This window comes from Homalodisca vitripennis, chromosome 3, assembly GCF_021130785.1.
Source record: "Homalodisca vitripennis isolate AUS2020 chromosome 3, UT_GWSS_2.1, whole genome shotgun sequence".
Taxonomy (NCBI): Eukaryota; Metazoa; Arthropoda; class Insecta; order Hemiptera; family Cicadellidae; genus Homalodisca; species Homalodisca vitripennis.
In genome coordinates, this window is record NC_060209.1 from 84,210,578 (window position 1) to 84,222,720 (window position 12,143).

General features: G+C 31.5%; 1 long non-coding RNA gene across 1 annotated transcript; it reads left to right on the forward strand.

Moving 5' to 3' along the window:
* Positions 1–3,345: 3,345 nt before the first annotated feature.
* Positions 3,346–8,960, forward strand: LOC124357130. Its single transcript, XR_006921922.1, has 2 exons — positions 3,346–4,318; positions 8,500–8,960. It is a non-coding gene; the product is annotated as an uncharacterized LOC124357130 (long non-coding RNA).
* The last annotated feature ends 3,183 nt before the right edge of the window (positions 8,961–12,143 follow it).

Consider the following 12,143-nt stretch of genomic DNA (forward strand, 5'->3'; position numbering starts at 1 on the left):
AGTGCCAAGATACTAAGTGCACTGTGAAATGAAAATACATTTAACATTATTTGCCCAAACTTGATGCTACAACACTCGAAGGTCACATTTTGATTCTAGCTTGATTCTAGTCATGTGTAGACAAACTTGTATTTATCTATCACAACAAGGCACTGCTTATTTGTCAGAGATATGGTTATCTAAGTCACAATAAGTTGCTGTTGGTCTTTTTGTTGGGTTATTTGTTTCTAATTTCAGAATCACAACTCTTTGATATGGCTTCTCAGAAGACAAACAAATATGACAAAGACATTTTTTATCCTTCAATGAGGGATTAAGAATCTTAATTAATAATTTGGAACATTTATGAGTCTGCTCTCAGGAAAAACGGCCAAAGATAAGGATATAATATTTATTGTTTGCTTATGAAGGTTATGAAGAGAATTACGTGTTTTTCGTGTGTTGTGTATAATTTTTTAAATTTTTATGTTTTAAGGCAAAATACTGTAAATGGATGTTAAAAAAATGCAGTTAGTTAATAAAAATCATCCCAAAGCCTTATTCAACTGATAATATTGTACACTAGAATGAGCCTGTCTTAGCTTTTGTTTATGGCGTTTGAAAATCTCAGTAACGTTAACAGTGATGTCAGTTTCACACTGCAGTAATGGTAGGCCTGGCAAGCTTTACCACCTAACAGTTAGGCTACTTACAGGCAGTGTATATTTTATTGTTGCTTAAGTATCATTCTTCTTGGTTCTTGGTCATTCGACTTGGTTTAAAAGTATCATTCTTCTCTCGGTCCTTCTGATGAAATTAATAATACCACAGTTTCTGAATCAGTTGTTACAATATTTCTGTATAGTGTATCGCAACATGCGGTCTTCTTCAGGTCGTAATTTCGCGGAAAAGACACTGGATCTGTTGTAACGAAACCGGTAAATTCAGCGAACTTCTCACTGTTTGGTCCATACTAAAGTAATTTTTAACATCGTACACTTTCACCGACCTATCCCTCACCTTTCTCTTTATTAAAACCCTAATCATATTAAATAATTGAAAAATAGTGTAGTTTTATGTGGCAAAAAGTCAACAAAAGTAATGAAGATAAGTTGTGAATAATGGAAGACAACGAAAAATTAAGAAATCTGACATTGCTTATGATGCCCGATGAAAAGTTGGCATTGTCACTATGTCATCGATGGAAAGAAGACCATCGTATGTCAAGATAGTGTTTCTACAATAATTAAATTATAAGTTCTGAAAAAAGGATAAAATGAATATCGATAAATCGTTGTGCTTTTGGACTGAGCGTCCAAAGGAGATGACGCCGTTCTTCTCATCTGCCAATCATTCTTCATCATCATATGAAGAACCATACGTCTGGAATAGATTCAACACCATTGCTGCTACAAGCCCGTAACGTCATCATAAAATAAACATTAGAGTGTGTGGAATATCCTTCGTCCAGAGCAACTACCGGTAACCATCATTGCCTTCAACCTGATGATGTCTGTACCCAGCTACATCTTCGAATATACGATATAACCTGCAGCATCCTGAACTTCCAACTACATAGATGAAACCTCATCGTCCTGCAAGAAAAATATTAATACACAAAATGCCACATCAAACTATTCAAAATGATTTTTTCACAAAATGAACATTAGTTAAGAGTGTGCGGAATATCCTTCGTCCAGAGCAACTGCCGGTAACCATCATTGCCTTCAACCTGATGATTTCCGTACCCAGCTACATCTTCGAGTATACGATACAACCTGCAGCATCCTGAACTTCCAACTACATTGCTAAATTAATCCTCATCGTCCCAAAATAAAAAGAAAAAATTTCGTTGCGTAAAAAAAATTAATACATAAAATGCCACATAAAACTATTTAAAATAATTTTTTCAGTCTTATGTCACGTTTCTTCAATATCCCTAATCCCATGTCCACATTTTTAATTCACACTCAACTAAGCTCTAAATACTCGTTATTGGAATTAACGGCAAATTATTTGAGAAAATGCACGTGTTGGATTTTTGAAATAATTATAATTCTGTCGTTTTGGAACCAACCCAGACCTTGCGGAATTCAAGAAGTCGAATCTCTCGCAGTATTTCAACGATTCGGCGTATTCCACGAGATACTAAAATATAAATATCGGCCGTAATTAAATATCCTCTAGATCAAAGCCAATCTGTGTGCAAAATCAGAGTACTATGAACATATGGTGCTATGTCTTCCTTCCAATACTCATTGTCAAGGTTAAGCAGCACTGCGAGTCATCAGATAAGGTTCATTCACTACCTGGAGTTAGTCACAGTATGTACTTGCATTATTGCTCTTTATGTTGTAGCTTTACAACATACAGCACATAGCCTGAGTTCTGATAGGATTTTTGTATAGTTACTTTTGTGTTTAGATATTTTATTGAGTAGGTGTCGGTTCTCCTTTGCCTGATTCAGTGTAGTTATCTAGTTATGGCCAGAATGTAGTAATCATTCACCGAGCTGATTAACATGTGCGTAACTAAAGAGGGCTCTAGGGTTCAAGACCTTCCCCCTCCGAAATTTGAAAGACAAGTAATAACATTGAACCTGGTACTTTGTCTGCAGCTAGAACACATTTTAAGAGGTCTTCAAGCTCAATAATTTCCCGGGAAAAGATTCCCGAGCCCCTGTTTTGGCGGGTATTTTAAACCTGCTAAACCACCCAGTGTGACTGCCCCCTCCAAAATAATTTTCTATATACGCCACTGATGATCAACAATATTACTCTCCATACACAATACAAATAACAGGCTAAGTAAGCGAATTGCGTATTAATTGCCAAGAGAAATGGAATGAAACATATAGATTGAATAGATTAATTTCAATCTTTATCATCTTCAGTTATTTAGATAGTACCACTGTAATCAATAAACACGGATGTGTGAATATACACACATTAGTATAGCGTGAATGTAACGTTGTAAGAATACAGTATATGTGCGAATTTAGTATATTTGACTTTACTTTGTATATATCCTGATTGTTTCCTGCTTTCCTTTCCTTAGCGCTTTCTCCTGAAGGAGTTCAACATTAAGGGTGTCCGACTGCAGTATTAATAAGAGATGGGTTTTAATGGCCAGCTTGTCGAAAATAAGAGAAATTGTTGTAAATAAATATTAACTGATTATTTAATCATTTATACGACGTTTATACAGTTTGTTATGATCTTTTACGCAGATATACACTTACTTAATTAATTAAAGAATTAGAAAATTATATATATATATATATATATATATATATATATATATATATATATATATATATATATATATATATATATATATATAATTTAAATAGTGAGTAGGGTCTACAGTAAATGAACAAAATGGAGGACATTATTAAGTGGACTATTACAGAAATTGAAAAGAATTAAAATTGTCTTATTTATAATTAATTTGGAGTCACAAAATAAAATGACACAAAGTTTATTTAGTTGTGAAATATATTTGATTAAATTTTGGTAGACCAAGAGTTGTCAGTGGTCGATCGCACTACCTATCAACAATCTCACTAGCGCACTCTCAAATTCGGTCCAAAGCTCCTAAGGTCTTATACGAGTATTAAATAAACTTCATATGGAACATGTTACAAATATTACAACCTAAAATCTGTCAGATGGTAGTCTAAACTTCTACTAGTTAGGCTAACAACTTATTCGCTGGAAATAGCCGCATAGGCTCCATGGGTTATAGACTGGAAAACGGAATTAAATATTACAAATCTTTTTATCCAAGGATATTTGAAAAGTATGGACTGTTTAAACATTAAGGAGGGGAAGGAATTTTGAGATACCGATAACACAGGACAAAAAGTGTCGGTCATTTAGAACCGGGTCAAAAGGCGAGATATAATAGCGAGGTTATTAGAGAATCAAATCAAGATACGTTCAAGACCTTCTTGATTCTGGGGATTCGGCCAAAGAAGAAAACTTGATTGATTCGAGGATTATGAGACATACTAGGAATAGAAACAAACAATTGACTTAATCCAAATTCAAATCGCAACGTACGACTGACGTTGACCTTGAAATGGGAGCGCGACTGCTGTCTGCAAGCTGATAACACCGTAATAATGTAGGCCTATCCAATCACGTGCCCTGGGATACGGAGATCTAGATGCGTTCCGACCCGGTCGACTGCTCTGTGCACATGAGCGTATTGGGTTCTGTATCATAGGTTAGTGCTGTCTTATGTTTTACCTATGACGAAGGTAATTCGTCAAAATAGGTGCTTATTGCTTTCGGTTGGTGTAACGAAAATAGGTTTTTTTTAATTGTGACTTGAGGTATGTACCAATTTAAAGTAGCCTAATTGCTCTTGATAATCAAAATTGACATTGTGTTTCATATTCAATGTAATTTTAAAATATGAAATATTCTTTTAATTAATCATGTGTATTTAATTAGAAAATGGTCAACTCTGGGCATTTTTTCTTTTACATAGTTTAGGTTTTTTATTTCCAATACGTTATACAACCGAGTCTGTATAAGTTACGAAATCAGGTATATCATTTATAAAACGACAATTTTTAATTGAAGGAAAATGTAACTTATTAATGTATTCCATTACTCTGTATTAAATTGTATTTATATTGTGCTTAGTAATTGTTCATAGAAACATAGTGATTAATAATTCCTTTAATTCAGCCTTAATAAGCCTTATATTCAGACTAAATTTCGGTGAAAACATTCAATTATAACTCCAGCATTAATGTCCGTGTCAACAATTTCTTTTTCAGAATTATTGACATCCTGTCATTTGCAGCTAGTAAAATACACCGGTGGTTGTTTTACAGGTGTAGATTAGTTTGTTTCAGAGTTTTACAATTGCATGTCAATACATTGTTTTACTTTTACAACGACAATGAATAATTCTGTATTCATCTGAAAAAGTGTATTAATCGCTTTAAACTATTTTCTCCATTTTGGTAAGAGGTTAAGAAGGAAATGGTCACACCTTCATTTGTTAACTGTTAGGGTATCAGTGAAAATACAAATTGTGATGTATCTCTGTTATTTAATCAGAATAGGTGTGCACAATCCAGAGAGAGAACCCTTCTGTTGCGATACTTGCCTTACAGAACTAACTTTGGTTTCTTATAACATATTTGAATTTTTCCATATTCAGTGACATTCGTGGCCAAGATACGACCTACAAAATTCCCACCTATTAACGTCAACAAATTAAATTCCACCACGAAGTACTTTGCAATCGTACTGATTAGGAAATAAGAACTCGTGAGAATTTGATTAATATTGTCCTAATATGGAGGAAGTCTATAAATCACCTCTAAACGCAACAAATAAACCAATACAACGGAATATCTATGTACCCTACAGAATATCTATTACGAGCACCTTCAGTTTGGTGCCCACAATACCACCTTTGCTGTACTGCGTGTATAGCATAACTAGGCGCGTGTGGCTCTTAGACCTTTTTAGTGAAGTTCGCTAAATTTTAACCTCAAAATCAATTGAGGTATTCCTTCGATCAAGATAAACCTATATATCAGGTTTCAAGTTTCCAAGACTTTTTCTCTAAGAGTGTCCCACAGACGGACGGACAGACAGACCAGAAAAACTATTTTAAGATTTGTCGAGGCCTTCATGATCTTAAATAATTATAAAGATCAATAACACAGGTGGACTATTTTGCTGAAACCAAAGGAAACCTTTATTCTTTAATCGTTTGTGATTTGCTCCACCCTTAATCTTTTTTCATCTTAAAATCTGTAATTTTATTTTCTGACGTTTTTGTTCTAGCATTATCACTGTATTAAAATATAGTAGACTTTCCAGTTGATAGGTAATAGTGTGATGGGAATCTCACGGGTTCTTGAGAAGCTAAACACGTACAGTTTGGTGCAATCTCAAGGGATCTCCAGAACTCGAGAGTGTAGTTGAAAACAGTAAAACAATTACCTGTCTGCCTGTCTGTCTGTCTGTCTGTTCGCACTGGACGTGTGGATTCCCAAGGGTGGCTTGAGGAGTTTTATTGATGCAATGTGTCCAATCCCTCCGGGATACATACCGTAGTTGTAGTTTTTAACCAGTAACATTAAAATGTGTTCCATTACCACTTCTATGTTTTATAAATAGAGTGGATCGAGTTTTCAACGTAATTAAATTATATTACATAGGGTGTTTACTGGCCACTGGGTTTCAATGAGTTATCAGTTCTTTGTTTAGATTAAGCTCTTTCCAAAGGTATTTGTTGCGCACTTATATATGTTATATATCAGATTGTATATAGTAGAATTGAGCAATAAATTTTCATGTTTATCACAAGTTGTAAACTAATAAGGCTACTCTTCCTGATAAACAATATAAATCAGTTGAAATTACTAACTATATGTTTAAAATGCAGTCTTTCAATAGTTCTGGCTATTATTGTTTACTTTCTGGTTTATAATTAATTAACTTATTGTTATTATAAGATAGACAATCACTAAACTTGTACCATATTAACTACTAAATCATATTCTACTTCCATTGTTATATTAGATGTTTTATGTTATTATTATACTATTTTCAGCCACCATATGTTTATAGTAAAGTTCTTGTGTCAATAGAGTAAAACATGCTTAAAAAAATACAAATTTATGAGATTAATATATTTGTTATATAATTATGTCAATTAAACATACTGTCTAGGACTAGAACAATAACTAATATTATTTACACATTAACTATGTTACATATTGACAGCATTACACAATTCAAATATATATATCTTATACTAGTTTGATAATATATTTTTACTAACTTACTGGTACGGAACACAAAGAACTATGACTCCAATTTTGTACGTAGCCACACTGTTAAATTTACAAATAATAGTTATCATATTGGAGGTTTAAAACCTAGTGGTATGAATTAAACACATAAAACAAAAAATGAACAAAGTTGTTCTACTGAACAACTACAAAATATACCAATTACTCAGCAAACAAATTAAAATTTTTATTAAAAATACTACGCTATTACATTTCCAAACATATGTGTTTACAATAAAACTAACTTGGCCCATAATATACTCTGTCTCAGATGTAACAGTTGTTGTGGGCTGGTTGGATCCTTAAATGCAAGAAAAATTCACACTATATCAGTATTAAACATGATTAATCGTTATAGCTATTTAGTTTGTTTTGTCATTTTAAATTTGTGTATGATAATTTGAATTCTGGTAATATATGGCCTATACAAGGGGGGATCCAGGGGGCTCAAACCCTCCCCCTGGAAATTTGGAATGATATATTAAAATTGCACCATTAGTCTGTTTTAAGCTAGACCATATTTATGAATCCTTAAAGCTCAAAAATGTACAGTGAGAATATTCCTTACTCTCTATTTTTGGAGGGCATTTATTTTATACCTCCTAAACCACCCAATGAGTCAGCCCTCCCCACAAAATAATTTTCTATATATACCACTGTACCTATATTAATCTGTTGGGAATAATTTTCTTCAAGAATTTTACTTGTTACATAGGTAAATATTATTATATTTATCACCTGAAAAGAATCTTGCATATTCTTTGTAAATATTATTTATTTTTAATATTTAATTTTTACTGAAAAGAGAATTTTTCGCCACAAAAATAATAATGCTTAATTTCATTCTTTATTCAAAACGTTTAAAAAAATTTTATTACAGTATTTTATTAATTATAATTTTAAATCATTGGTCACTCTGTGTATATTTTAAGTATAATGCAGTCTTAAATATAAAAATTAATTAGAGATATATCTTGCACTTTAAGTTTTGCTTGTAACAGTGTTAATTCTGTCATCCAAACATAGGATACAATTAATTTTTTTAACAAGAGTTGTTTTTTGTAATACATACCTACATATCATATACATCATAAACAACCAGCTGTACTTGTATACAATGATCTGATCTAGCCTTCTTTCATGTATTATAATGGTTTTGAAATATTCTCCATAATTTGAAACACTATTATCTGATGTGACATCAATAATAAAATACCACTGTTTACTTAATAGTTAATATTTGTTGTTACTTATATAATAAAATTTATGAATAAATCTATATAAATAATTATTTAAATAAATAGCATTTCCAAAACTAAATTTACACTTTATAAATGCAACCTCAGTCTCATTATGTAAGTTAACAATTCAACTAATTTGTTTTCCTTCACTTTTTTACACACATGTAATTGCCATTATGAATATGTAGCTTTATTTCATTGGAAATCAACCTAAAATAATACTATGAAGGACAAGATCTGACTGTTGTATTTTTAAATAATTTTCCACCAAATATATACTTCAGAGCTTTCAGAGAGGTGTGTTTTTCCAGTAGAATGAAATGTTTAATATTACTTTTACTGTAAAATATTTATTATATTAAAATTTTTTTAAACTATCTTTCCCTGTAGGAAACAAAAACAACACAGAATTATAAATGTCTAATGATTATTCCTAGTTTTTACTTTCAGCAGGAATGGTGAAATCGGGGACAGAAAGGACTTGCAGTTGGTATCAGGATCTGAGTGGGGGTCAACTCTTTAGAAGCTCTTTGGGACTCTAAAATACATTAAGAATTGGGTGAAGAAACAACCCAAGTTTTACCATATAAAAGTAACATGAAGCATTAAACCCTTTTAAACATTATGATTGGCTTTCCTAGTACGAAAACCAGTAAACTCTTGTCTTCTGCATCTAACTCATTACGTTCGGTTGTAAAATTATGGAATATGTGTCATTTTTAAAGATATAATTATATGCATGAAATTAACATTTGTATGAAGTACAAAAAGTTAAGACTTAACTTTTCTCTGGATAACCAAAAACAATATCAGTAACTAGAATGCTTTGGGATGCATAAAAAATGTGTTTAAAATTTACTAAACATTATGTTATTATAATATTTTAAGATGAAATACACAAGTTTATAGAGTGCTAGTCTTATTTATAGCTAAAAACTCTATCCCTTATGGTTTATTGTTATACTTAAAATTATCTTGATTTGTTGAATTTTTTGTTTTTTTTTTTACAGAGTCAAGTTGTAGAGTTTAGTTATACGCTTTTTAAGCCAAAAAGTTATTTTTAGTGTAATTTTTCAGATTTGTATCTTTCATTAAGTCATTTTCACTAACTGTGCCTATGTCATCATCATCGCAAATGAATCATCTATTAAAAATAGTTAGAAATACTTGTATGGCCCGTGGTTGTATGGAAATGTTTCTGGCACAACATTACAGGATATAACAGAATAAATGGGAACAATATAACAATGGATAATATTTCGTCAGTTGGACACTTTTATGTAATCGCTATGAACACAATATTACTTCAAAAACTGTGAAGGGGTTAACCTCCTAGTGTATACTTCATTTTGTACAGGATCGCATCAATTGTAATAGTTTCAGGGAGATTTTTTAGTTTATAAAAAATATAAAATTTATGGTACATATATAGTTTACCATACAATTTTTTCAAAAAAAAAAACAGTAGAATCACAAAATATAATTGTTCAAAATTTTGAAGATACATGTTAAAAAATAAAAAAAAGATTTTACTTTTTACATATTTTTAATATAAGAAATTTCCAATTCATTCCTAGACAAAAATGATAAACTATCAGATTGTGCCAAAAAACTCTAGGATTTACTTAGGTATAATGTAACATGGTTGGACTAATAAAATATATACCCATATAATGTATATACTGTATCCTCTGGTGGAGATACTCCATGACAAATAATTATACTCGTAACCAGATTATTGTTTGTTAATAAATAATGATATTTAAATAGAGTACTTGTTCTGGCAAAAAAGTGTATAGTCTTGCCATGTTAGCAATAGTTTTTTTTTTATTATTAGTTTTATTTATCTCGTAATAATCTTCAATTTACAATTTGATTTGTGCACAAACTGAACTAATTATTAAATTATATATATATTTGGTAAGATCACATTTCAGAATAATTTTTGAACACAAATCACTTTACAGTTACTGAATTTAGCTTGAATTGGTATATCCTAAGAAAAACAAATACTTCTTCTTATTATAATAAACTAAAACAACTTACACTTTTTTATTGGGTTTCTTGTCCGGTTCATCGAAAACCCTAATATGAAACAAATTACAAATCTTATTAGATTTTTAATATAGTTCAAAATTCTATTACTTTGTTAATACAAATTTTACTTTTCAGTTACTAAAAACTTTTTAGTGAATTTTTATTGATATTAAAAATTTTAAACCCAGTAAAGATATAGTATATATCTTTTATCTTTTATTGTATCTTATTTATATATATATATATATATATATATATATATATATATACAGGGTGTATATTATGTCTGGAAACACCCAAATATATCCTTTAATAATTTAAATATAAATTTGAAACCTCTTACAATCGTGATAGAGATTGGGCATCTACTTTTTTGGAACAATGTTTTGTTATGTCACACCAACGGGGGACGTCCTGCCGAGGGTATCGTGAATATTCTTAATGGAAGCCTATACCTTGTGATACATAATTTTAAAGGTAATAGCTTACTGAATTGAATGCCACAAACCGCATCTCAAAGGAATTATTCTATCAGAAAATAGAGCATTTTTTAGTATTGAAAATTTACTGATGTTCAACAATGTAATTTTAACATGGGTTCTTGCCACAAAATGTGTTACACTAATTTTTTTTTTTAGCATTTTTTTAAATGTTCAATTAAAATAAAATAAACAATTTATTTTTAAGCTGGTTTCATTAGTACAAATTTACCAGTTTTTATTACAATGAATAAAACTTATGAGTCACTTTTCTCTGATTACTTATGAATCTGTACTTGGTGTTTTCCAGTCAGCAGGAAGGTTTAAAGAGACAAAGGTCACTAGCCTATGAGAAACATTATTGTTGTTATTAATCATCTGGTCTACAGGTTTCAGTTTGTTGAGCATGGAGCTTTCACTAGACAGGTCTAAGCTTGGGAATTACAAATGGACAAAGGTCATATCATTCCTGTCGAGTTAATCAGTGTCTCTGAAGCATTGCTGTCAACAAGTTATCTAATTACAGTAGTTCAGTTTTTTATTTGGCATTTTAATGGAATTGTCTGAAAGAGAACGAATTACTCTGTTGATGATGCGAGGATATGGCGATCGTTCAAAGATCTTATCGGGAAGTTTGTAATTTGTTTAATGACACTTTCCCAGAAAGGAATCCCATAAGTGTTTCAACAATATCAAAAACTATTGAGCGTTTTGAAATGACAGGGAGTGTACGTAATCGGCCAAAGTCGGGTAGGATACAATCTGCAACAGATGAAGAACATGCACTAGATGTTTTCCAAACATTTATTGAAGACCCACATACATCGCTCAGAAAAGCTGCACAGCAACATGATATGCACCCTATGTCTGTGAGTAAGATTTTGAAAATTAATAAATACAAACCATTTAAAGTTCATTTAGTCCAACAGTTAAGTGAGGATGATTACGACAGAAGAGTTGAGTTTGTGAACTTGTGATGCGCAAATGTGATGACAATAGAGATTTTTCTGACCAACATACTATTTTCTGATGAGGCAACTTTTTTCCTAAATGGCAATGTTAACAGGCACAATTGCCGTTACTGAGCTAGTGAAAACCCACATTGGATTACTGAGTCCCATTCACAGCAACCACAAAAACTGAACGTAGATGGTGTGGAATTTTAGGTAACAAAATTGTTGGACCCTTTTTCATCAATGGAAATTTAAATGCCGAACTTTTACTACAAATATGCTCCAAAATGAAATAATCCCAGCTATTCAAATTGCATCAGGAGAATACTTTTGATAATGTATGGTTTCAGCAGGATGGTGCTCCACCCCATTATGGGAGACAGGTAAGAGAGTATTTGGATTTAAGGTTTCCTCATCAAAAATGGATTGGCCGAAGAGGAGAAATCGAATGGCCTCCAAGATCTCCGGATTTGTCACCAATCGATTATTTCCTATGGGGTCATTTAAAATCCAATGTTTATAAAAGAAAGCCTCATAATTTGGAAGACCTAAAAGAAACAGGATTATAGAGGATATTGCTTTGATAACTGAAGAAATGTTAGGCAACTCTGTCGAATCATTTTAC